The sequence below is a fragment of the Chinchilla lanigera genome, unplaced genomic scaffold (assembly GCF_000276665.1).
Source record: "Chinchilla lanigera isolate Chin_1 unplaced genomic scaffold, ChiLan1.0 scaffold00046, whole genome shotgun sequence".
NCBI classification, from domain to species: domain Eukaryota; kingdom Metazoa; phylum Chordata; class Mammalia; order Rodentia; family Chinchillidae; genus Chinchilla; species Chinchilla lanigera.
This window is the reverse complement of record NW_004955447.1, coordinates 10,514,761-10,537,186: the sequence shown is the minus strand read 5'-3', so window position 1 is coordinate 10,537,186 and position 22,426 is coordinate 10,514,761. Positions and strand designations below refer to the sequence as shown.

Sequence of the window (22,426 nt, the reverse complement as noted above, 5' to 3'; positions counted from 1 at the left end):
CCTAGGCAGTTCAGGGTACAGGCAAACCCAGACACAAACTGCAGGGTCAACAGTGTGTGGACCACCTAATTCTGTGTCTCCAGGCAGTTCAGTACATGCAGTGGAGCCAGTCGCTGGCTGCACTGACAGCACTCAGATTGGTGGCCGTGTCTATGACCTCCAGGAGGTTGGGGAGCAAGCAAAGCCTAAACACGAACCACAGTGCCAGCAGCTCATGGAGCACCTGCTCCAATACCTCACTGGGCGCTGGGCACCCGCAGAGAGGGCCCACACGAACCCTGTTGAGAACAGTTTGCGGACCTTCTGAGCAAGGATCTCCTGTCTGCACTGAGTGCACGGAGGGCAGGGGCTCCAAGAAACAATCTTTTGATATCACAGCATTTCTGCTCATTTGAATTTCTTACTCAGGTTTTGGATAGAGCAGAATTTTCTACATCCCGAAGTTAGGAGGAATTCTCCTGTGACTTAGCACGGACACTCAGCCCCATGTTTCAGGTTAAGCTCTGTTTGCCTCTTTGGCTGGTGTGACAGGAAAGGAGGTGGAGTGATGGTAGGTAGTTTATATACATTGAAAGCCTATTATTGTGCACTGCATTTCAAAATGACTTAGTGCAAAGATTACTCATGAACATCTTCAATACATTCAAAGTGAATTAATTCACATGTGACCTTTCAATAAACCATCTGTTATAAATAACAAGCTGATTGAATATGTTTCCCTTATACATGCATCTTAGGAAAACTAATATGAGCTTTAAAATATATATTCAAAGATGCAGTAGCAATCATTGTCACTAGGTTGTGGGTATGTTTGCAATTAATTCATGGATTATAGCTTTCTATTTTATAGGAATTCAGGAGCCAAGTTTTTCCTTTCTGACTTGACTCTTGTATTTTGAAAAATATTTATTATTGAAATTCATCTTTTAGTGAACAAAAAATGCATTGATATCTATATTTCCTTTTCACTAAAACTTCTCAAATACTAAATTATTCTTATAATTTTATTAGTTGCATAACAAGCTCTTGAAAAATTGTAACTTTTTGTTATAGAAGGTTCAAAGGTGTGTACAGTTATATAATTGTTATTTAATGCTAAACTGATAGTTTATAGTGTGTTCCACTGAAAAGTGATCACTGGAGAGTTTTTGTGCATAGGCATGTTCTGTTATAAGGAAACTCAGTTATTCCCATTATTACAGAATTTGGAAACCATGATTAGTAGGCAAATATGTCATGTATAATTACAGTCATAATGTGGCCATTTGGAAGGGTAAAAACATAGGGTAAATTAACGGATTATTTTGTTGATAATTTAAAAACTATTTCTAAAGCAGAGAAGGAAAGAGCAATTACTGCTGAGGCATTAATCCTCCTGGTGCTCACCAGCCTCTGAAGGGTGCACGGGAGAGCTGCTGACTTCTCATCCTGAGTGTTGCAGGGCAGGCAGGAGAGCCAGCTGTGAACCTGTCTTGCTCCTATGGGGTTTCCGTTGTATGTGGAATTCTTTTCTTAGATACTTGTTCTGGCTTTCATCAGTCACGTCTGCTGTATATTTTATCATCTTCTCTTCTATCCTTGGAAGCTTCTCCTTTTCCTGTATGCGATAGAATACTAGAACGCCTTCTGACGGTGAGTCATTCACATCAGGTTTTCTTTTCTGCCATATGATAATGACACATGGCTCCTCACACACCAGGTAAGCTAAAGCCTGTATGAGTCAGTTCTTGGCCAAAAGGAAGAAGGAGGTGCTTGTGGCTATGAAAGCTTTGGGTAGCTCAGGATATTTGAGGAAGAATAATTATCTGACCTTCAGTATCTTTTTCAAGGCTGAAAGAAAGGAGCCCATTCACACCCCAGGAAGGATTACCATTAAAATACAGTGCCCTAGCCACATGACCAATGGAGTGAGAGTTGTGTTCTTATATAGACAGTCCCTGACGTACAGTGGTTTAATTTTTAATTGTGTGACTGCACAATGGTACAAAGGTGTTAAACATTCCATAGAAACTACTAATCGTTCCCCTTCCTGAGCTGGGCACCTGTTAGGATACTCTCTCTGAATGCTGGATAGCTCAGCGAGCTGCAGCACAAAGCTGCATGAGCAGCAGGACCGACACTGATCATGTACCGTGTTCCGAATGACTCCGTTCATTAGGTTGGATGCATTACATGCATGTACAACTCACCATATTTTTAGTTTCTGATGCCTTTATTTGTATATAACCTTATCTTAATTTGAGGACCACCTGTTCATTCTGACTTCTGATTCATCAGGGAATTGTCATGTCTTTGGTGACCAAAACAGTCTCTTTGTTTTTGATCAAAGCTTAAGAGACATAAGTAAATTGTCTAATTCTTCCTTTTTATTTTAGTAAATAAAATGTGTCCTCTGAGGGGCAAGAACTGTTCACCCTGCCCGATTCCCAGCCATTCCTGCAGTGGCTGGGTGTGTAGTAGATACCTGAAGTAGTTTTATCTTCTGTTCTCCTTCTCTTTGCTGTTCTATCCTGTGGTATTATACACTGTACTATGGTGTGTGGTACGGTATCCTATCCTACAGTAGCCCATGTATGCAGACAGGAAGACTGGTTGTCACTACAATGAATCTCTTCCATTGCTGGCATTAATTGTAACTTATATTTAAGTTTATTTAAACAAATGTAAAAGTTCAGCCTTCCCTAAGTAAAATTGTTGGGAAAATACTGATTCTGCTTTGAAGATTTTTCTCCATTTTGATTTTTCTGCAGTCTTTTTAGCTTAATAAGAAGCTTTAGGTTGTCTGTGCACTTTCTTTGTTGTTGTTGTTTTGTTTTTTTGAGCCAGAGTTTCACTATGTAGTTCAGGCTGTCATTGAACTTATTATGTAGCCCAGGCTGGCCTTAAAGTCACAGCAATCCTCCTGCCTCAGCCTGCAGAGTGTTGAGATTACAGCCGTGCACCACCACATCTGGCTGTGCATTTAAAACATATTATGTGTCTCTTTTGGCTTTCGCAGACAAAATTAATGATTTTTACCCCCACTGGTGAGGAATCTCAGGAATAATTTAACCTAATTGTCAGGTTAGTAATGAAGGCAGTTAAAAAAGACAGAAGGTGAGGTTTTTTTGTAGCAAGTGAGATTTAAAAATAAATTGTGGAATTGACACAATAATTGTTTAATTAGTGATCATTTGAATATTGGTCTCCTCATAAAGTTCGATCTTTATCCTTAGTGAATCCATCTTCCTGCTAACTTTGGATTTAGCTTGCTCTTCTCATTGCTTAACCTAGAAGCTATGATTACTGGTTGGTGTTCTTTCTTCCTTTTAAATTCAGGTATTTAAAGCTATATATTGGCCTGAAAACATTGCTTTAGCTGCATCCCATAAATTTTGACATGTTGTACTTTTGTTTCTTTCAAAATATTTCCTAATTGCTCTTTTGTATTTTCAAATATTGAGAGCTTTCCAATTATTTATTAAGTTCCAAATTCTTTTGATCTCTATTTAATTCTTTCTTTGTTATATGACACATTTTGTATGATTTTGGTCATTTTAAATGTTCCAAGATACTTTTTATAACCTGATGTTAAGTCCAAATGTGAGTAAGAGAAAGACGGGAGAGTTTTCGAGCAAAACGGGGTGGAACCTCCATTGTTCTTACCAGAGTTCCGTAGTTTTTCTTGAATAGTGTGTACTTTGTCGTACGAGTACTTGATTTCAATTGTCCTGAAACAGTTATTTTTGTCCATTTTGATCTTGGGTACTGGAGAATATTTGCCAGGTTACTCACTTATCCATTCTCATGAGTCAGCCTCCAAATATTATCCTTGGTATGTGGACACTGGTCTCTGAGGCCACGTAAGCCCACACGAGAGGAAGGCATGAGGGCATTGATACCGAAAGTGCACCAAGAACCTCAAGAGGAGCTTGTACCTCAAGAGGAGTCTTGAGAAGATGTGACTTCAACGTAGCTTAGAGCTTTGTGTGTGTGCAGAGGGTGCAGGTGCCCTGGGTACAGGGGTTGGCATTGACTCGCCACTCAGCCCAGGACAGTGTCCCTGAGGAGCGAGTTCGAGCTCAGGTTGGCTGATGTCAGCATCTTATTTGGTAGAGTGATGTCTGATAGGTTCTTAGAGAATTAACAAACGTAATGATCTTTAGAAGATCTTCAAAACATGTCTCTGTGGAAAGCACTACAGTCCATTTGTAAATTAGTAAGCAAAAATGACTCTGAGAAAAATGAATTTGGGGAGTGTTCTGCAAGGTATACTTGGGAAGTGGTAGAGGTATTGTGGTCCGTGGTGACAGGTGAGTGAATTAAGGACAAATCATCTCGGACTCACCGTGATACTAAAATTTGGTAACTGTGGTGAGTTTTATCTATTACAGCTTTCTTATCCATGAAACAGGGCAGGGTGTTTCTCTGCCTGCTTTACACAGGGTTAGAATTATGGTACTGGTTACAGAGATGGAGAAAATAAATCTGAATACTAGAGAGAATAATTCAGTGGCAGGTGCTGAAAGGTGTCGACAAAGAATGAAAGAGAAAGTACTGGAAGGTAACCCACACACAGGTAGGGTGAGAACTGAAGAGGGCAGTTGTAAAGAAGATTTCAACACCATGAGGTCTGTGATGTAACATTTGACCCCCGAGGTGCAGGCAGGGACAGGGAGTGCCATACCTGTGGTCAGTGTGTCTGCCCTCAGATCAGTGTCTCATTGTCTTACTTAATTTTGAAATGGTATATATGAAGGCTGTATAAAATGTAATAATACTGTATTACCTAAGGTTAAAAATGATTGAAGACTAACTTTTTGTCTCATACACATGAAAAGTAGTACACTATAAATGTTTCTCTTATATTGTGGTTTGTTTGTTTGTTTTTTTAGATTTCAGTTGTGAGTGACCTCTTAAAAATTATCAGGTGTGGAGATATAGCTCAATGATAGAAAGTGTGCTTAATATGTGCCTGGCCGCCGGTTCAAGCTCCACAATCTTAGATTGCAAATCATTTCATTGACAGTGGCACCATCTTTACAAAAATGTTTGTTCGTGTTATTTTTTCATTCCTTCATGAAACTGTGCTACATCATTCAGAAGGTGAGATCACATAATTTTGGAAGTAGTGCCACTTTCACTAAGAAAATAAAATTATCTTTTTATTTTAATTCCAAACTAATTTTCATTGGGTCTCCCTGGAATCTCGTTTAAATTTGTGAAGGTATCTTTTAACAATAATCTAGATGATAAAATGTTGAGATGATTATTTTCTGAACAACCGATTTAAAGAAAGGTATTTTCTCTTGGATTATAAATGTCCTCTCAGCAAATATGAGAAATAGAAATCCACGTAATGCTATAGGAGAGGGTTTAATGTGTAAATTCTGTATCTGGATATTTCATAGTCAAATTCTAGCTTGAACACGTAGTGTCTTAGAACTTTATTGTCTAAAAATGATGGATAGCCATGCAAACTTCAGAAGGCTTCTAAAGTTAAATGAGAGTACAGAGTGTTTAAAACAGTATGTGCCACTCAGTAAGGCTTTTTATCAATAAATATACATTTATGTTATTATGTTATTAATATCACAAAGTGTACAGTTACATAAAATACATGTGTGTGTATGTATACAGACACAATGTGTTTGTGTCCTCTGTTAGTATTTGGAAATTTAACTTGAACATTGCTATTTATCAGGTATTCCTATTTATAAATTTTTATTTGTGAACTGAATCTTATTTTCCATTTTGGTTATCCTTTATGTTTGATTGCTTCATAGAGTGAGAACTGAAGAGGGCAATTGGAAAGAAGATTTATAAAGCAATCAAATATAAAGGATACCAAAATGGAAAATAAAACAAGATTCAGTTTAACTTCAATTTAACTTTTAATTTTTCATTCAAGCAGTCTTAGTGCTAAACTCAAAGTATTTCCATCTGACTCACAAGGCCTCTCAGGAACAGCAGTAATTCAGTGCATTCCTTCTCTGTCACTTTGGAACCCTCTGTAATTATATAGAGGAGTGGAGATACTGTGTGAGGAGATACTTCAATGCATTTCCGTACAGAACATCAAACTTTTATGTTCCTCTTGAGTACTTTCCTTCTAAGTAGTCACACACTAATGTTTAGAGTAGTGACTTATAGAAATACTTTGAGATCAGTTAAAATAATGAGGGAGAATTGAGTACTATTACCTTACAGCACAGCATCATCGGACAGGGCGCATCTCTTGTCTGCCCCGGTATTTGTTTAATTTTCCTCACTGTTTTTCTTCTGTCCTGTGCATTACATCCCAGCTGTCCTTCCGCCCAGGAGGCTGAGTGGCAGCCAGCGAGTTTGTTTGTAATCTGAGCTGTCTGCGCACTCCGCAGTGCCCAGCGTGGCTGTCATTTAGTGAAGCCCTAAGACATCGCACAACCAAACTGTAAATTGAGGACTCTGCGTCCTTACAAAGAAAGGAAAGCATGACCGAGAACTGTAGCTATGTCAGTCAAATTCAAAGGCCCATGTAGTGATATACTGCTACTGTTCAGTCTCAATTTATGAGAGCCCAACACACACAATTCCTAATAAATAGACTTTCTTTTAATTCATGAGAATGTCAGTATTTTGTTTACCCAGTCTCCATTTTTGAGGCCCTCTTACATGGTTGTTTTGCTCTGCTGTTTTGTTTGCTTGTATGGTACTGAGGATTGAACTCAAGGCTTTTGCACTGAGCTATATCCCAAGCCATTTTTATTTTGAGACAAGGTCTTGCTAAGTTGCCCAGGCTGGACTTCAACTTGGGATCCTCCTGTCTCAGCCTCCCAGAGTGCTGGAATAACAGGCATTCACTACAATACACAGCAGGTGTTTGGTTCTTTAAGGAGAAGTGATACAAACTGGAGGAGTAACAGTCTCTGTTCTCAAGCACATCTTATTACACTGTAGAGGTCAGCACAATAGGAAGATACAGTGCTCGAAGAGGTAGAGAACAGGAGGTAAACATGACTGCTGCAGTCTCTAGTGAAGTGGGCTGGTGGGTATCGGACAGAACTCTTAAGTGCTTAGCTTTAAACTGTATTTCCTGGATGAGAAAGAAAGACCTTCAGGGTGATGATAATTTGGGGAATGCCATGATTGTTCAGATATGTAAAACATTTTCCAAATCGGATTTGCACGTTGTTCAAAAAAAATGGGAACAGTTAACCTATGTAAACAGTCTATAATATTGAAAGGACAGGTGTGATTTATTGAAAGAATGCTTGTTCAGTGAAATTCAGCCTGTTGCCTGTGAAGTTGCTGGCGTGCCATTCGAGTAGTCAAGGGTGCCATTTAAATAAGGATTTAGATTGCTCTTGTGATGCAGACCTTAGTAACGGGCCAGACATGGGTGAGTGCTTACTAGAAAAACCATAGCAAGCACTATCATATAACATTTTCAAATCCTCCTTCAAGGTATAATATTTTTATTGTGAAGTTTCTGCTACTTTGTTTCATATTACAATGTATCTGATTTTAATCAACAGTGATTTCATAAAGGAGAACTCAATTTTCATTTTATGCTATTGACTTTCTGCTCCATAGCTTTTTCCTTATCCTTTTTGGGACAAGATGCTAGGATAGCTAATGAATTTTGTCACTGTTTTGGCATGCGTACAGTTACTTAACATTCTCCTAAGAGCCAAATACTAATACAGAAAGAGCATAATGCATGCTAAATACTACAATAATTAGTTGAACTGATGCCTGTGTAAAGCTCATAAATAGACTTACTAAAAGGCTCAGAAACTGATGTGACTAGCTGCAGAATGGTTAGAAAACATTTATACCTGGAAGAAAACAAATTGAAGGAAAATACTTTTCTTTATAAAATGCCTGTCATTTTGCTTACTACTTTGATGATGAAAAATAGAAAAATATGGTATATTAAAGTGAAGAAAAATCATGTACATTAATGATTTAATTAATTTTTTGTATTCCTGTTTTTTAAAATTTGAATTTGTGTAGATGTTTTAGTCACTGTCTCCATGTATGTATACATGAATGCACGGCAAGAACCGATATCTGTGTGTGTTTGGTTGTATCACATGCTGCACTGAGGGCTTTCTCAATGTCTTTCCCACAGCCTTAGGGAAAGCAGTACTTAGTGTGTGCGCTGGGTTCAGTACCCAGAGCCACCCATGGGGACGGGGCACAGAGGAAGGGAAAGAGGAAGTGAGGGAGATTATTATTTCACACATCCCAGTATCTAGCTAGTAAGAAGCCTGTTAAAGAAACCAGAATATGTCTTGGAAAACTCAGAATTTATTCCAAAGCTTTGTGTTCTTTTAATTAGGAAAATATTTAAGTGCTATACCTAAGAAAATTGTCACAAGCCCAGTGAATTTGATGCAAGGGTATGGGTCCTGTATTTCCTCACTTTCCTGTTTTTACCATGGTCGGCAGCAATAGCTCAAGCACTGTGAGAAAAAGTTAAGAAATGAGAAAGTTAAAAGTTAAGAAATGAGAAACATTACAGTAGTTCAACAATAACTGTAGAGTAAAATAAACACTTTGTCCTTGTCTAATTGAATCTTTTCTTGTTTTCTTTTTTTACAGACATGCATAATTCGATAAATCAGAGGGAAAAAACATGGATATTTAGCAATTAAAGAACAAATTAAGGTAATAACACTGTAATTTGTATTTGTTAATAATTTTAGAATATATTTAATATACATTTAAGTTATAGACCTTTATGAATTTTTATCATATTTAAAATATGGTATATTTTAAGTGGACTTTTATATTTTTTGGCAACTCAATTGATATTTATCATTATACATCTTTAGAAAATACTTTGACATATTTTCTGAACAAATTGTAGTAATGTATTTGACCATATTTGCTGAAGTAAAAAAATATGCTCCAGCCCTATCAAAAATAAATGGTCAAAAAAATAAACTGTTTTAGTTAGCTCTCTACTTTTTGGGAACTTACACATATTGTGTTAACGTTTTTGACTTATATTAAATAATTGCACTGAGCTCTTTTTGCTATTATAGCACAAACATCTGCACAGTGGATTATTGTCATTTTCGTTAAATTTATTTCATTTGTTCTCAGCTCATACCTATAAACATGAATATGAATATCAGGAACTGAAATGCACTCATTTTATATTTAGCAAATTATTTATCTAAAGTAAATTATGTTCAAAGTGATATTTCTATATATCACAGCTATATTTTAGGATATATATGAAAAGTTTCAGAGTCAATCTTGGGTCAGTGTGCATATTTACCTCTTCCCCTGCAAATTATCACTGGCAAACAGGCCTTTATGTTAGTGAGCAGCAAAAGTGCAGCTTCCTCTCTTCTTGGAGTTACTGAAATTAATTCCTGTAAAATGACTCTGCAGTGTTTAGCATGGAAATTATAAATATACAGCTTAGAATTAGAAATATTACCTTTTTCATGTTGTTCACACTAACATGATTTATGTTCACTCAATTTTGAACCATTGATATAATAATATACTTATGCTGGGTGGGGTGGTGCATACCTGTAATCTCAGCACTGGGGAGGCTGAGGCAGGAGGAATGCTGAGAGTTTGAGGCTGTATAAGCAAGTTCAAGGCCACCTCAACTACACAGCAAGACCCTGCCTGAAATAATAATAATAATATACTTACATAATGGTATGTATTCTAAACTACTTCAATCTATTTTCAAAAATTCTGTTCTTTTTCATTTACTAAAGGTGGTAAGTGATTTAGGACAAGAAATATGGCACTTGGTTTTGTAGGCAGCAAGTTTTTCAGCTGATATTCTTGCTTTTAAATATTTTGCCTTAATTTTGTTGGCATCGTTTTCGTATCTGTAACATTTTCATGTGCAAACAGTATCTTTCCACTCTCAGAGCAGATAACATTGCATCTTTCATTTGTTGGCTTAGTGGCTCATTGCATTGAATATGAAATGTATTTTTTGATACCAGATGTTAGTGAAATTAACTAATTAAATTAATGAATAGAGTCCCTTTTCATCATTGTTCATTTTAATCCAAATAAGCCTTAAATGCACTTACTCCACTGACTGTGGAGTTTGAAAGCTGGTGGGGAAGTGAAGCTCGCATCACATACTATGTGCATTTTAGGACAGACAGTGACAAATGGCCATTCACTTCTGTTGGAGGCTCCTGCAGCCCTCCCAGAGGCTGTGAAAGTCACCGAGACCGTGAGGAGATGGTGAAGAGGAGTCCAATATTGCCAGCCCACAGATTAGTCAGTGAAAGAGCGAGACATAGTTATTGAAGGGTGGGTGTTTCTGACGGAGCAAAAGGATCACATAGGTGATGAGACAGTCCCAGGAAATGGGTTGGTAAAGCAGGTCTGGAACTCCTATGATTTTTTTTTTTGGGTGGGGGGTTCTGGTACCAGGAATCGAACTCAAGACCTTGTGCTTGCCAGGCAGGCGCTGTGCCGCTGAGCTAAATCCCCAGCCCCTTGGAACTCCTATGAAATATCGTTTTTGACAAAAGAGGTTCTAAGTTTGTAGCCCAGATGGCATCTAGATACTCAAGATCATTCTGGGGATGTGGAATAAAATTTCAGAAACTTTCTTCATATGTGTTTTCCTTAAGAAATTTAAGAAACAATTCAGGCTTAATGACATTCCCTTTAATGACTGTGGCAGACTTCAAAAACAACATATCTAGAAGAACAGTAGTGATTTTTACCATGTTGAATGATTGGTGATTTGTTTTCTGGGTTATCCACTGGGATATACCTTGTATATATATGTAATAAACTTACCATGATAAAGTGAATTAAATGATATGTAGCATTCATGTATGCTTTTTCACTTACCATAATGTTTTTGAGCTTTAGACTCATTTAATATGATTAATTTTTAATGCATGAATAATATTTCATTATATGCATATACCAGGTTTTCTTATTCATCCTACAGTTGATGGACATTGGGAGTTTTTTTGTGTTTTAACCTGTTATGTATAATTAAACACGGTACATTTGTGTAGAAGTATTTGTACTGTTGTATGTATTAATTTTTTACTTTTTAATTTTTTGTATTCATTTTTATTAGTAATATACATGAAGATAGAATTGCTGGGTCATATGATAGCTTTGTGTTTAGTTTTTTGAGGATCTTCTAAAATGTTTTCGGAAGTTTTTAGACCATCTAACATTCCAGCCACAGATATAGGAGTGTTCCAACTTATTCACGTAATTGCCAAAATTTGTTACAGTGTGTCCTTGTGACTAGAGCCACTCTAGTGACTGTCAGGTGGGATCTCATTTCGGTGCAGTTGTTTGTGGGATAGTTGTTTCCTACAGTGTTTTAGTGTACTGGTGTTGTGGTGTTTGCTTATATTAGTCACCTTTCCACTGCTGGGCACAATACCTGATGTCCACAACCTGTAAAAGGAGATCTTTGATTGTCTTATGTTTTATTGGCATTCAGCCCATGGTCAGCAGCTTTCAAGACAGAAATACCATGGCAGAAGGGCACGGTGGACCAGAGATGCTTAGTTTATGACATATGAGATGCAATGCAGGGGAACAGGGGCAAAGGAACAGATATAGTTCCCAAGGCCACACGTCCCTGAAATATCCAGACACTCACTGAAGTGTGTCCCACCAACCTCCATGGTGTGTACCAAAGCCGATCAGGAAGACACTCCAGCCTAAGAGCCATACTGCACGGTGGCCCTTGCCAACTTGACATCCAAAACTTCTCCTTAAACCATCCTTATCACCAAATAAAAGGCAACAACAAGGTCAGAATTCTACCTAAAATAAGTATTGTGTGTACAACTGGAAATGGAACAGTCTCTTCCCCAAAGGCACAATATTTACAGTGTTTTCCAAAAGTACAAGTCTAGTTTTATTGTAGGACTCAAAGCAAACTCTTAGCTGTGAATCTCTGTTAAAAAAAAAAAAAAGAAAGAAAAAGAAATTACAAATTCCTAAGCTACAGCAGCATAGTGTAAAAATTCCCATTCCAAAAGAGTGGCATAGAAGATAGAGAAGAATTAGACCAAAGTAACACTGAAACCCAGCAGGCAAGCATCTATCTTGTAGCTTTGTGCCTGGCGTCTGGAGCACCTGGGGGGGTACACTGAGTTCTGAGGGCTTCAGTTGCCCCCCATACAGGCCCTTGCCTATTGGAATCCACAAGGTCTCTCCTGGCCCTCCTCACGGCCTACAGCTTTTCTCAGCAGTCATTCCACACTCCTGGCATCTCTGATTGCCTGGGCTTCCACTGCACTTTGGCTGCTTTTCACAGCCCAAACACTGCCCTTTCAGGAGTCTTCTCCTGGCCTTGGAGGCCTTCCTTTGACCTCCCTGACTCCACAACTCTTGAGTTCTGGATGGTAGTTAACATGAGCATCACACGGATGGCACCGAGTCTGCTGTCAGCGGTAGCCAGGATTGCTTGGACTGTGGTTGCAGAGGCTTTTGTGTGCCTGGATGTCTGAGCACAGTGAAATGAATCCTAAGGAATTAATTCCCTGCAAGGCCTTATGAAATAGGGAGCCCAGAGGCTCTCTTGTGAAACCTTGAGCCTGGGATGGGTAAGGTTTTGCTGATTTCTGAGATGTCTGCAAGGCATCTTTTTTTGTCTCCCTGTACAAAATACCTGCTTTCTTTGTAATGCCACTAATCTTGTTAGGAAGCACATCTCTTTGGCCCCCACTTTACCCATGGTTCCTTCTCAGCCACAACTTAAAATTCTCAAAATTTTCTGCTCAGACATCTGCTCCCAATTCTCACTATAAATCTGGTGAAAAGCTGCCAGCAGGGCCCCTGCCACAACCTGAATGGAAGCCTCCTGCAACTGGCCTTTCCTTTTGCATTCCTATCAGCATTCTGGTCTTCTGAGCTCAAAGCAGAATCTTCCACTGAGCTGTGCTTACAGCATTCTCTAGCCCACATCTCCAAGCCTTTCCAACCTCCCTCCACAAACTGGTTCCACAAAAGATTCTAAACCACAGAGTCGGGTACTGTACATTCGTAGCTGTTTCTGTGACCAGTTTCCCTATTAGCCTTCTTCCCCAGTGCTGACAGAATACCCAGCCACCACAATTTACAGGAGGAAAGATCTAAGTTGACTCAGGTTTTCTAAGGAGATTCTGTCTATGGTCAGTTGGCTCCAAGGCAGAAAGATCCCATGAGAAGGGCATAGCAGAACGCAGATGCTCAGGGCATCCCAGTTGGAGAACAGAGCAGGGGAGAATGCCAGAGGAAGGCCTGCTGGAAGAGACGACCATCCCAGGCTTTGCCTCCAAGCCCCACCCACACACACCCAGAACCTCGCCCACCGATGCCCCAGTCAGGTTCAAAGCCACTTAAATTGACTGCTGTCCCAATTGCCTTGTTGCTTAAGTGTGTTCGTTTGATTACTGTCACATCTGAACTTGTCCTCACATGGAGACAGTTTCTTTTATGTAGTCCTGTGTGAAAAATGGCAGGATGAAGATGATTTTAATACCACTCAACTCAGTGATAAAAAATTGGCAGATAACTTTTTCCCTACTCATTATGAGGGCAATTTCAGTTTTATTATATAAACACTGATAACTATTCAGATGTATTGAAAGGCTAAGGAGACATTAAAAGTCATCAAGAACACTGAGCTATGGATTTATCTCCTGTCTCAGAAATGACTAAACTTGTCCTAAGAGTATATTTTCTTAACTTGCATGTTAATAATACATAGCAACATGCATAGCAGGACCCTTATTCAAATATAAAACAAAAATTTAAAGTCTTTCTGGTTTATTGAACAGTATTTAAAAACATGCTTAATCTAGCAAGTCCAAAAATTTTCAGTAAAGTTTATGATAAGTCTATAAATGTGTTATTTGAGATTTCCTGCATAGGCAGAAGAAAGCCATTGAAGGAATCCTAGCACTTCCTCCTGTGGTAAAAGTGGCTCGATTTCTATCTGAAAAAGCCTATAGCAACAAATTACCATGTATTACATAGAATCTATTTCTGAAAGATGATGTAAAAGGCTTTGTTGTAATAAAAGTGAAACAAGTATTATAGCGATTTACATAGTATGAGAAAATTACTCTTTATTTGGCCAAACTATTTATTCCATATGTGTCAATACATGACATTTGCTAGATTGTATTTTTAAAATCATACTTACTGATATGTATTTTACGTACAGCCAACTCACTATTTTTAGTTTATAGTTCTGCTTTTATTAGCATAAAAATTTTTGTAAGCGCCACCAAAATAAATATGTGGAATGTATTCCTTGCTCCTAGATTTTAGTATTACCTCATGCCCCTTTGTAGTGCCGCCCTCCCTCCACCATCAGCACTGAGAACTACCAGATTCCATTTTAATAATTGGGTGCAAGAACAACTGAGAAAACAGAGGAAGCAGCTCACAAATAGAAGACAGATTCAATATATGACCTTGCATGTGTTACCCCCTCAGTGTATTAATTTTACCTACCTAACATGAGGTTAATAAAATTTTCCAACACGGAGCATTTAGAATAGAGCTATGCACGTTGTCGTTGCTATGTAAATGTAAAATCAAGTACTGTTTTTGAACTTCAAAAGAAAAGATGTGCTGGAGAAAAGATATATTTTCCATATCAAATAACCTCTTTAGATGTACTTAACCCCAAAGCATCAAACCATAGCTTGTAAAATAAGAAAGCCTATTCAGTAAAACCAGTCTTGGAATAATTTTGGTAACTCTCTCCTGTCTTCCAATGCACAGCATGTGTCCCTGCAGTGAACCTTAGGTTATCTCTCTCACACCTTGCGTGCGCCCAGGCATATTCCGTGTGACCGCTTGCAGCCTCCTCCTAGCCAACAGCCTTAATCTCTGTTGCAGTCCTCCCACCTGCATGGGGAGCGCGCACCTTGGGCTTTTTTCGACCACCTGTTCTCACTGTAAGGCCACGTATTGTTCAGGCTTCACTCCTGCTGCCCTGGCCCCATGGCCACTGAAGAAATCCACGAGGCCGCTCTCTGAGATCTGAGCCTTCTTGGTTTTTTTTTTTTTTTTGGTTTGTTTCCGGTACCGGGAACCGAACTCACGATCTTGCGCTTGCCAGGCAGGCGCTTTGCCGCTGAGCTAAATCCCCAGCCTTCTTGATCCCTCTTCTGATCACTGTCTCTTCAGTTATTCACATGACAGGTTTCCCAGGTTTCAGATACCTCTTCTTTGGGTGGGCTTCCCGCGCAGTCAAACCATGGTTTATTTGTAATCGAAACTGCCCTTGGCTCCTTTTGCCCCCATCTTCTGCTTTACTTTGCTCCAGAACAGGTATTACTACATAGTCATAATTTTGTTGATTGTCTGTTCTCTTTAATTCACACACTGGAAATTGTATCTCTTTAAAGCACCCTTTTAACTTCTGAATGTGTATCGTAGCACTGGCTTGGTGCAGTAATTCATGTTACAAAGAGAACTCTGGAGGCATGTGGGTGACTACGTGACCAGAGGCACGTGGATGGTCTGGGAAGTGTCTGTAGTAAAGCAGTTGAGGTATAATGAAAGTCCAGTGTAAGGCGACAACAGTGCGATCTGAGCACCAGCACTACATTTCAGGATATTTACAAAGTCAAACTGACAGATCTTAGTAACTGACTAAATCTGAGTGGGGGAAGAAAAGTTGAAAATCAGGAATGAGCCTCAGGTTGGAACCCTGAGACTGTCAACCCTGTTGGTTGCTGTGCGATTCACTAAGCAGCCTGCTATGTTTCTTTAAAGGTGTGTGTGTGTGTGTGTGTGTGTGTGTGTGTGTGTGTGTAATGATGGAAGTAATGAGAGAATTTTTATGGAAATAACAATGTTTAAGTTTTTGTGGCTATAACATCCAGAGCTCAATGAAAATTTTAGTCTCTAGATAGGAATGATCTGTATTAACATAACACCTACAGTCGAAAGTCATAATTTGTCTCACTGCTTTACAGTTTTGATTGTCAAAGTCTTAGTAAAGTTTACATTTGCTATGAAATTGCATTTTCTAGTCAATTTCAAATCCACACGGAGAAAGTGCAGAATGGAAGAACTGGCCGTGGGCACAGTGAAAGCATGTTAATTATTCAGAGTCAGTCCTGCTTATGCATTCTTGGAAATCTAGTGGCTGTCACAGTCTGTTAGCTGTGTAGTTAGTGCCCTTCAGAATTTACATGCATAAATGGTAATCCTTGGAAATCCGCATGAAGATAAGTCTGACATTGGAATGATAGCTGCCAGTCAGCTAAGGATAGAACAGATTGTCTGGACCTAGTCACATCATAGAAGGGGCCACAGCGCAGTGAGCAGGGGACAGAATTTACATAGGTCAACAAAAATGTTTTCTATGCACCAAAACAAAAATACAACCCATTTCAGTAGAGATTTGATACAGATTAATGAAAGCATGACTACTTATGGAGTATCCTGGCATAAATATTTCCCTCAGATTTTTCACTTAACTTTTTCTGTTAAAGTTTATTTCAAAGTGGCTAGGATTAGATTTTTATATGTTAAGATTCATGCATACTTGCTACTCTTCGTGATGTTTATTTGCATAAATTCCTATTTTTATGTGTAAATCCTGAGCTAGTGGTAGCCCAACACCTCATGTTCTGATTCTTGTGCTAGAGCAGATGTTGGTCTTAAACTGTCTACTGCTGCCTGGAAGCTACTGCACTGAAAGGCTCAGAAAGGGCTCATGAGGGCTCAGAAAATAGCGTTGTCCACACAGGACTGCCATTCTGAGCGGAGTGAAAGATAATCTGAGTTTTGAATATTTGTACATTGCCATTTGTGTCATAGCTAAAGATGGTCCATTATTAGCTACTGATTGTTTTCTTGGAGTGATTGTTAATTTTTTTATTGAGCGCATGCATTTTAAAGCATGTGTTGTGTTTAATGAATTTAAACACATGCACACACGCACACACACACACACATGTGCACACACACACATCCATGAACAACTGTCATCTATCTATATATGTGCTTTTGTTTTATATTTTTATTTTCTTTGTAAAATCGTGAAATTTATAACCTGCACAAAATTAATTGTCATCATAATTAGTATTCAAAAACTGTTTTATCACCCAAAAATCCCTTCCAGTTATTTATTCGTAATCATGGCCTCTATGGGTATCTGCCTCTTAGGAATCATAGGGTTATTCTCTCCTTCTGTGTTGTTAAATTTTTTGGAATGACATGTAAGCAAATCACACAGTGTGTGTCCCTTTGAGACCGATGGCATTCACTCGTCGTAATGCCTTTGAGATTCATTCCTGGTGAGTCCTCGAATGTATCAGTAATTCATTCATTTTTACTGCTGAGTAGTATGCCGCTATATAGAGCATTTATCATTGAAGTACTGAAGATCATTTGAGTTGGTTTAAATGTTTTATGCTTGCAAAGTTGTTATCACATTTGAGCATTTTGTGTTTGTGACTGCGTGTACGCATGTGTAAGCTTTCATCCCTCTGGGAGAAGTACCCAGGGAGGAGATTGCTGGTTCTTATGGTAAGTGTACACAGTATATTGATTCTTTGTTTTCTCTGGGTTTTTGTTTTTATTTCTATTTTATTTCCATTTAAGGTACCATTTTTATTATAAAATTGACAGTGTGGAGAAAAATCATCTTCTTCAAATACCAAGTTTTGTAATCTTTTTAAAATATTAGCCCAACTGTTGCAAGGTCTTCTCTTGTTTGTTGCTGAGTTTTGGTAGGGAAATTGCATCACCCAAGTGAAAAATACTTCTCTGATTTTTTTTCCTGACTGTGATACTTTCCAGTGTTCTGTCTGGGCACATCTCATTTTCTGTAGTAAATAGCACCAGCATGCTTAAGCAAAGCCAGGGTGCCTTGGCTGTTCTCTGTGCTACTGGCCATATTTGGCTGATTCATTCAAACTAGTGCTCAGATCAAATGCTTTTTGCTTGAGAAGGACCCTCATTGAGAAAATATGCTGCAGTGTATTCTAACAAACTTGGTCAAGCAAAACTCCTCAATTTTAAATCACCAAATTTTTAAAAATGATATAAATATCAAAAACTAAACATGAATCTTGACAGTTGATATTAGGAATAATAGCAACCAGAGAAAGACCAAGTTGTAAGAGAGAAACTACTCAGTAGAGCAGATTTTATTATATGGCAGAGCAGAATTCTCTGTGTATCCACACATCTGTGAGTTACGTATAGATTACAAATGTAGTTTCTGTTGGAAAGAACATAGATCAAGTTGTCGTCACCCTAGGCTGAATTTTACCATTACCTTGCTGCAGGACCAGGACACATCATGTAATCTCTCTGGGTTGTAGTATTCTCATCTGTCCAATTAATTATTAAGGGCACTTTGAGTTATCGATAAAGAACCTTCTTGCTCTAAAACAATATCAGGGTGCAATTCTGTGATGATGTTGGGTCATTGTGAAGAAAACGTTGGCTTGTGCACTTTATCTATTCTGACAGAAGTCAAGGATATCATATTTTTAAAACTTTATAATTTTTTTTTAATTTTTTCATTTATTTATTTATTTTTAGTTTTTTTCTGGTACCAGGAATCGAACTCACCACCTTGCGCTTGCCAGGCAGGCACTGTGCCGCTGAGCTAAATCCCTAGCCCCCTAAAACTTTATAATTAATACTTACAACTTTGAAACAGTTTTGTTGCTTGAAAGGAGTCTACTAAGTAGTCCCAAATACTTTATTATAGAATTATTAGTTTCTCTAATGTTTTTCAAAATGTCCATTAAAAAAGTCCTGTATGTAATTTTAGCTGAACTAAATACAGGGGAGGAATATAGACTTATATCCATGTGCTTATTATTATGGGGTTTTATTAAGAATTATAGTTTTAACATTTTTCAGAATTCTAAATGTCAATAATTTATTTAGGAAGTGGTTCTCTTTAATTATAAAATATAGACTCCATAACAAATCAAGTTTTCCTTTAATCACAGTGAATGAACTCTTTTAAGAATACTTTCAAATTTGCATACAAGAAAAACAGGCTATTTAAACATGTTAAGTTTTGGGTATACTTGCTTAAAATGGAATAATTGCTACTTTATTAAGTAATATATTTAAATACTAAGGAATATTACAAATCTTGAAAATTAATGAAGATTAAACATAAATTTTAATTTATGGAAATTATTTAGTAAACATTCTATTGTTATTTGGTGTGAATAAAATCTACATTGTGTTCTGTCGTAAAAATATTTTCTCGGCTTGGAGAAAACCAGAGGTCTCACCGGCTGTAGATACATGTTCAGCTAGTTGTGTGATAATATGCCAGGTTCCCTTAATAGAAACCTGAAGACAAAGTAATAATTCTCCACGAGAGGTCTCAGAAATGGTTAGCATATTTAAAGTATCTTCCCACTGGAGAACAGAGAAGAGACATTTTATGAAAGTGTTCATAGTACCAACATTCTCTACTTAGTAAAGAGTAATGCATAATTGTCATGGAGGGAATATCATTTTCCTGAATGACAGAGTATTGAGAAAAGAAACTCAGTGAAATTTAAGGAAAGATTAAGAAGACCAGTTTGTCCATGTGTTATTGTGATATTGTTGGTTGTGAGATGAAGATGTCTGGGGATTGTTAGAAGTACATGAAAGGAGGAATAAAGTGATCAGATAAAAACGTCCTATCGTACATGACCAGATGGGAAGCTGCGGTGTTCTGTAAATTGGTCACAAGTGCGAGTGTTCTGAACACTGATGAAAGCTGAAGGGGTGAGCTTCCTCGACTACGTTTTCACACAAACCTTCGCTCTGTGCGCCAGTAGAACTTACCTCGTTCTGGAAAACCAAACTTTTTCATCTTTCAAACATATAAATTGTACTTAAGTAAATGTCTTCCTATTTTTTGTATCTCTCCAGGAGACACACCATATGCATTTTGTCTTGATTCCTAACGTGATCGTAGGAGAGAATTTAATTGCTTTAAAAAATAGAGAAATTTGATTTCTTGATTTGGCCTACTGCTGCCTTTAGTTCTGAGAACAATAATGCAATTAGCTAAAATGTTTATCTACATTGTTTAATTCCTGGGGTGTATCTCCGCAAATTGCTTCTTACAAGTGTAATGGGATCAAGCAATTGTTTGTTGGCTTTGTTGCCAAAAAATGTGAATGGCTACATTGTCATAAAACTTGGTGGGAATGCATGTTTAATCATGTAAACTTACCACTGTGAAACTGAATGAAGTAGCTACTTTTTGTAAGCAAATACTTTTTGTTAGATGGTATCCAAGTGTTCTTAGCCACAGATGAAGAAATATATATTATTAGATATTCCACAAATGCAAGTTTTAATAGATTACTTTTTATTTCAATTTAACCTCATCAGTGAGTAAGTACACTGGATTATCAGTACTGTTGGATTGTCAGTTTCAGGATAATTCAGTGATAAGTAATTGAAAATTATGGTTTGATTTTTATTCAGGATACAGAGTAACATCTGAGGTAAATGAATGCTTTGTAGGGTTATGCCAATAGCAGTCAATATTGAAACTATAATTTCCTATGATATCACCTTTATAAAGAATTACTTATAGGAGAAGAACGGAGAAAATGTATTGTAACATTGTTGTTCTGTACGGACTTTCTGAAAAGTTATCCCTGGGCAAAGCTTATATAGTTGCTTTATTCTGCAATGTGTTATTTCAGCTGCACTCTCTCTCTGCTGGAATACTTTCTAGCTGCTTATAAAACACACTATGATATTGTTAATCTTACACAATAAATTTCATAAAATGAAGGTTCCAGTGTGTTATTCATTTCATACAAAATACTATAACAAATAAAAGTTTTCATCTAAAAAAGCCAAGTTTAACATCCTTGAAATAGATCGTAAAGTGATAGACACCTTCAAATCCTTTAACAGGACTGAAGTTCAATAGAATGACAGGAAGCAAATTTAGTATAAGGCAATTTGGAAAACATGGAGATGGGAGGGAATAAATTAATGCTAGAATAGAAAGAATAATACTAATAGATTTATTATTAGGACGATACTTCCCAAATTAAGGAAGATACTACGGTTTTCTCATTGAGAGGAATAAGACATTTAATGGAAAGTTTTACATTTTATCATTAATTTTCTAATACAATAATATTATAAAATAATACCGTATAATACTAACATAGTTTCTAGAAGTACACCTTTACAGAAAATGTCAAATTCTATATTATTTATAATTATTACAAGTCTTTATAAAATTTGCACTTCTACATGAGGAACTCTTTTTTTCTTGCATATAAAAACAGCCTTCTTATGTTGTTAAAACTTTGCATGTGTTACTGTGCATCTTTCTGAATTTTAAATGAAATTCACAGTCATACTAGGCAGCAGTGCCTTTGAAGTGAAATAACAGGATAAATAGAACAAATGTTGATGTTTCCTCTATTTCCACATCTCGGCCAGCATTAAAAACTCATAATCAAGTAGGTATTTAGGAGGAAAATGTTCAAATGGGCAGTGGTCAGGGAAAATATGAAATTACGTGATCTTCTATGATCCTGCTGAAATTTTCAGAGCAATTCAGTGCCCACACGCTGCTCCAGAGTTGTGAATTAAAAGCCTTTGGCTAGCTCAGTTTCTAGCTGTTTTCTGTTACCTGTTTCCCTGCCCACTTTCCCCCTATTTTGTACAACTGTGAACACCAGCCTTCCACAGATTCTGATTCAGCTAATCCTCTTTTGTTTCTTGCATTTTCTGAGTGTTACAAATAAATCCCCCTTTGCATTTTCCCAAGGGAAATGTAAAGAACCACTGGAGTTACTAATCTCCCTTCCTCCCAAATTGAGAATATTTGTTGGTCTTTTCAGGCTTCCCAGGGACAGGTTGATTTTCTTATTAGTAAGAATTATGACTTAAAAGAAAAATACTAAAATTTAAATGAAAGATTTTCCTCTGTAGTTCACTCCCAAGATTGAGTGGGTGTATAGTTGTAGAAAATATAATGGGTGAATAAAAAAGTGCTCACTGGAGAGCCACGCCATCCTGTATTTTGGACAGGTAAGTAAATCTGGACTTTGTAAACAAACGCTTTGTGGCCATTCCTGGTGGGAGCTATTCTTCATATTATTTCTGAGGTCTTTATCGCACCCAGCAGGCTAGACAGCAAGTATTGAAATAACACAGCGCTGTTGATGTTGATACATTTCCCTTTACCTCAGGAACCAGGGCACTGAACAATGTCTCATGGAAACTGCAGGGCTCAGTTTGTCAGTGTTCTCCCTGCCATGCCGAAGAATTAAGAGTGGGAAGCTGTTCAGTGTTAGAACAAGCCGTTTACTGGCAGTCTAAAATGAAAAGCAGCCAGGTGTGGGGGTGCACATCTGTAATCCCAGCACTTGAGAGGCTGAGGCAGGAGGATCTTGGCAAGTTCAAGGCCAGCCTGGGCTGCATAGTGAGTTCAAAGCCAGGCTGTATTACATAGTGAAACCCTGTC

At 37.7% G+C, this 22,426-nt stretch overlaps 1 protein-coding gene across 11 annotated transcripts in view; it reads left to right on the top strand.

The window, feature by feature from the left end:
- Adgrl3 (adhesion G protein-coupled receptor L3) overlaps positions 1 to 22,426 on the top strand; it is a 796,065-nt gene that overhangs the window by 171,557 nt on the left and 602,082 nt on the right. For all 11 annotated transcript variants that reach the window (XM_005392863.2, XM_013518568.1, XM_013518570.1 and 8 more), the window contains exon 2: positions 8,569 to 8,634. The gene's annotated coding sequence lies outside the window, so the exon portion shown is untranslated. The remainder of the gene's footprint in view (positions 1 to 8,568; positions 8,635 to 22,426) is intronic.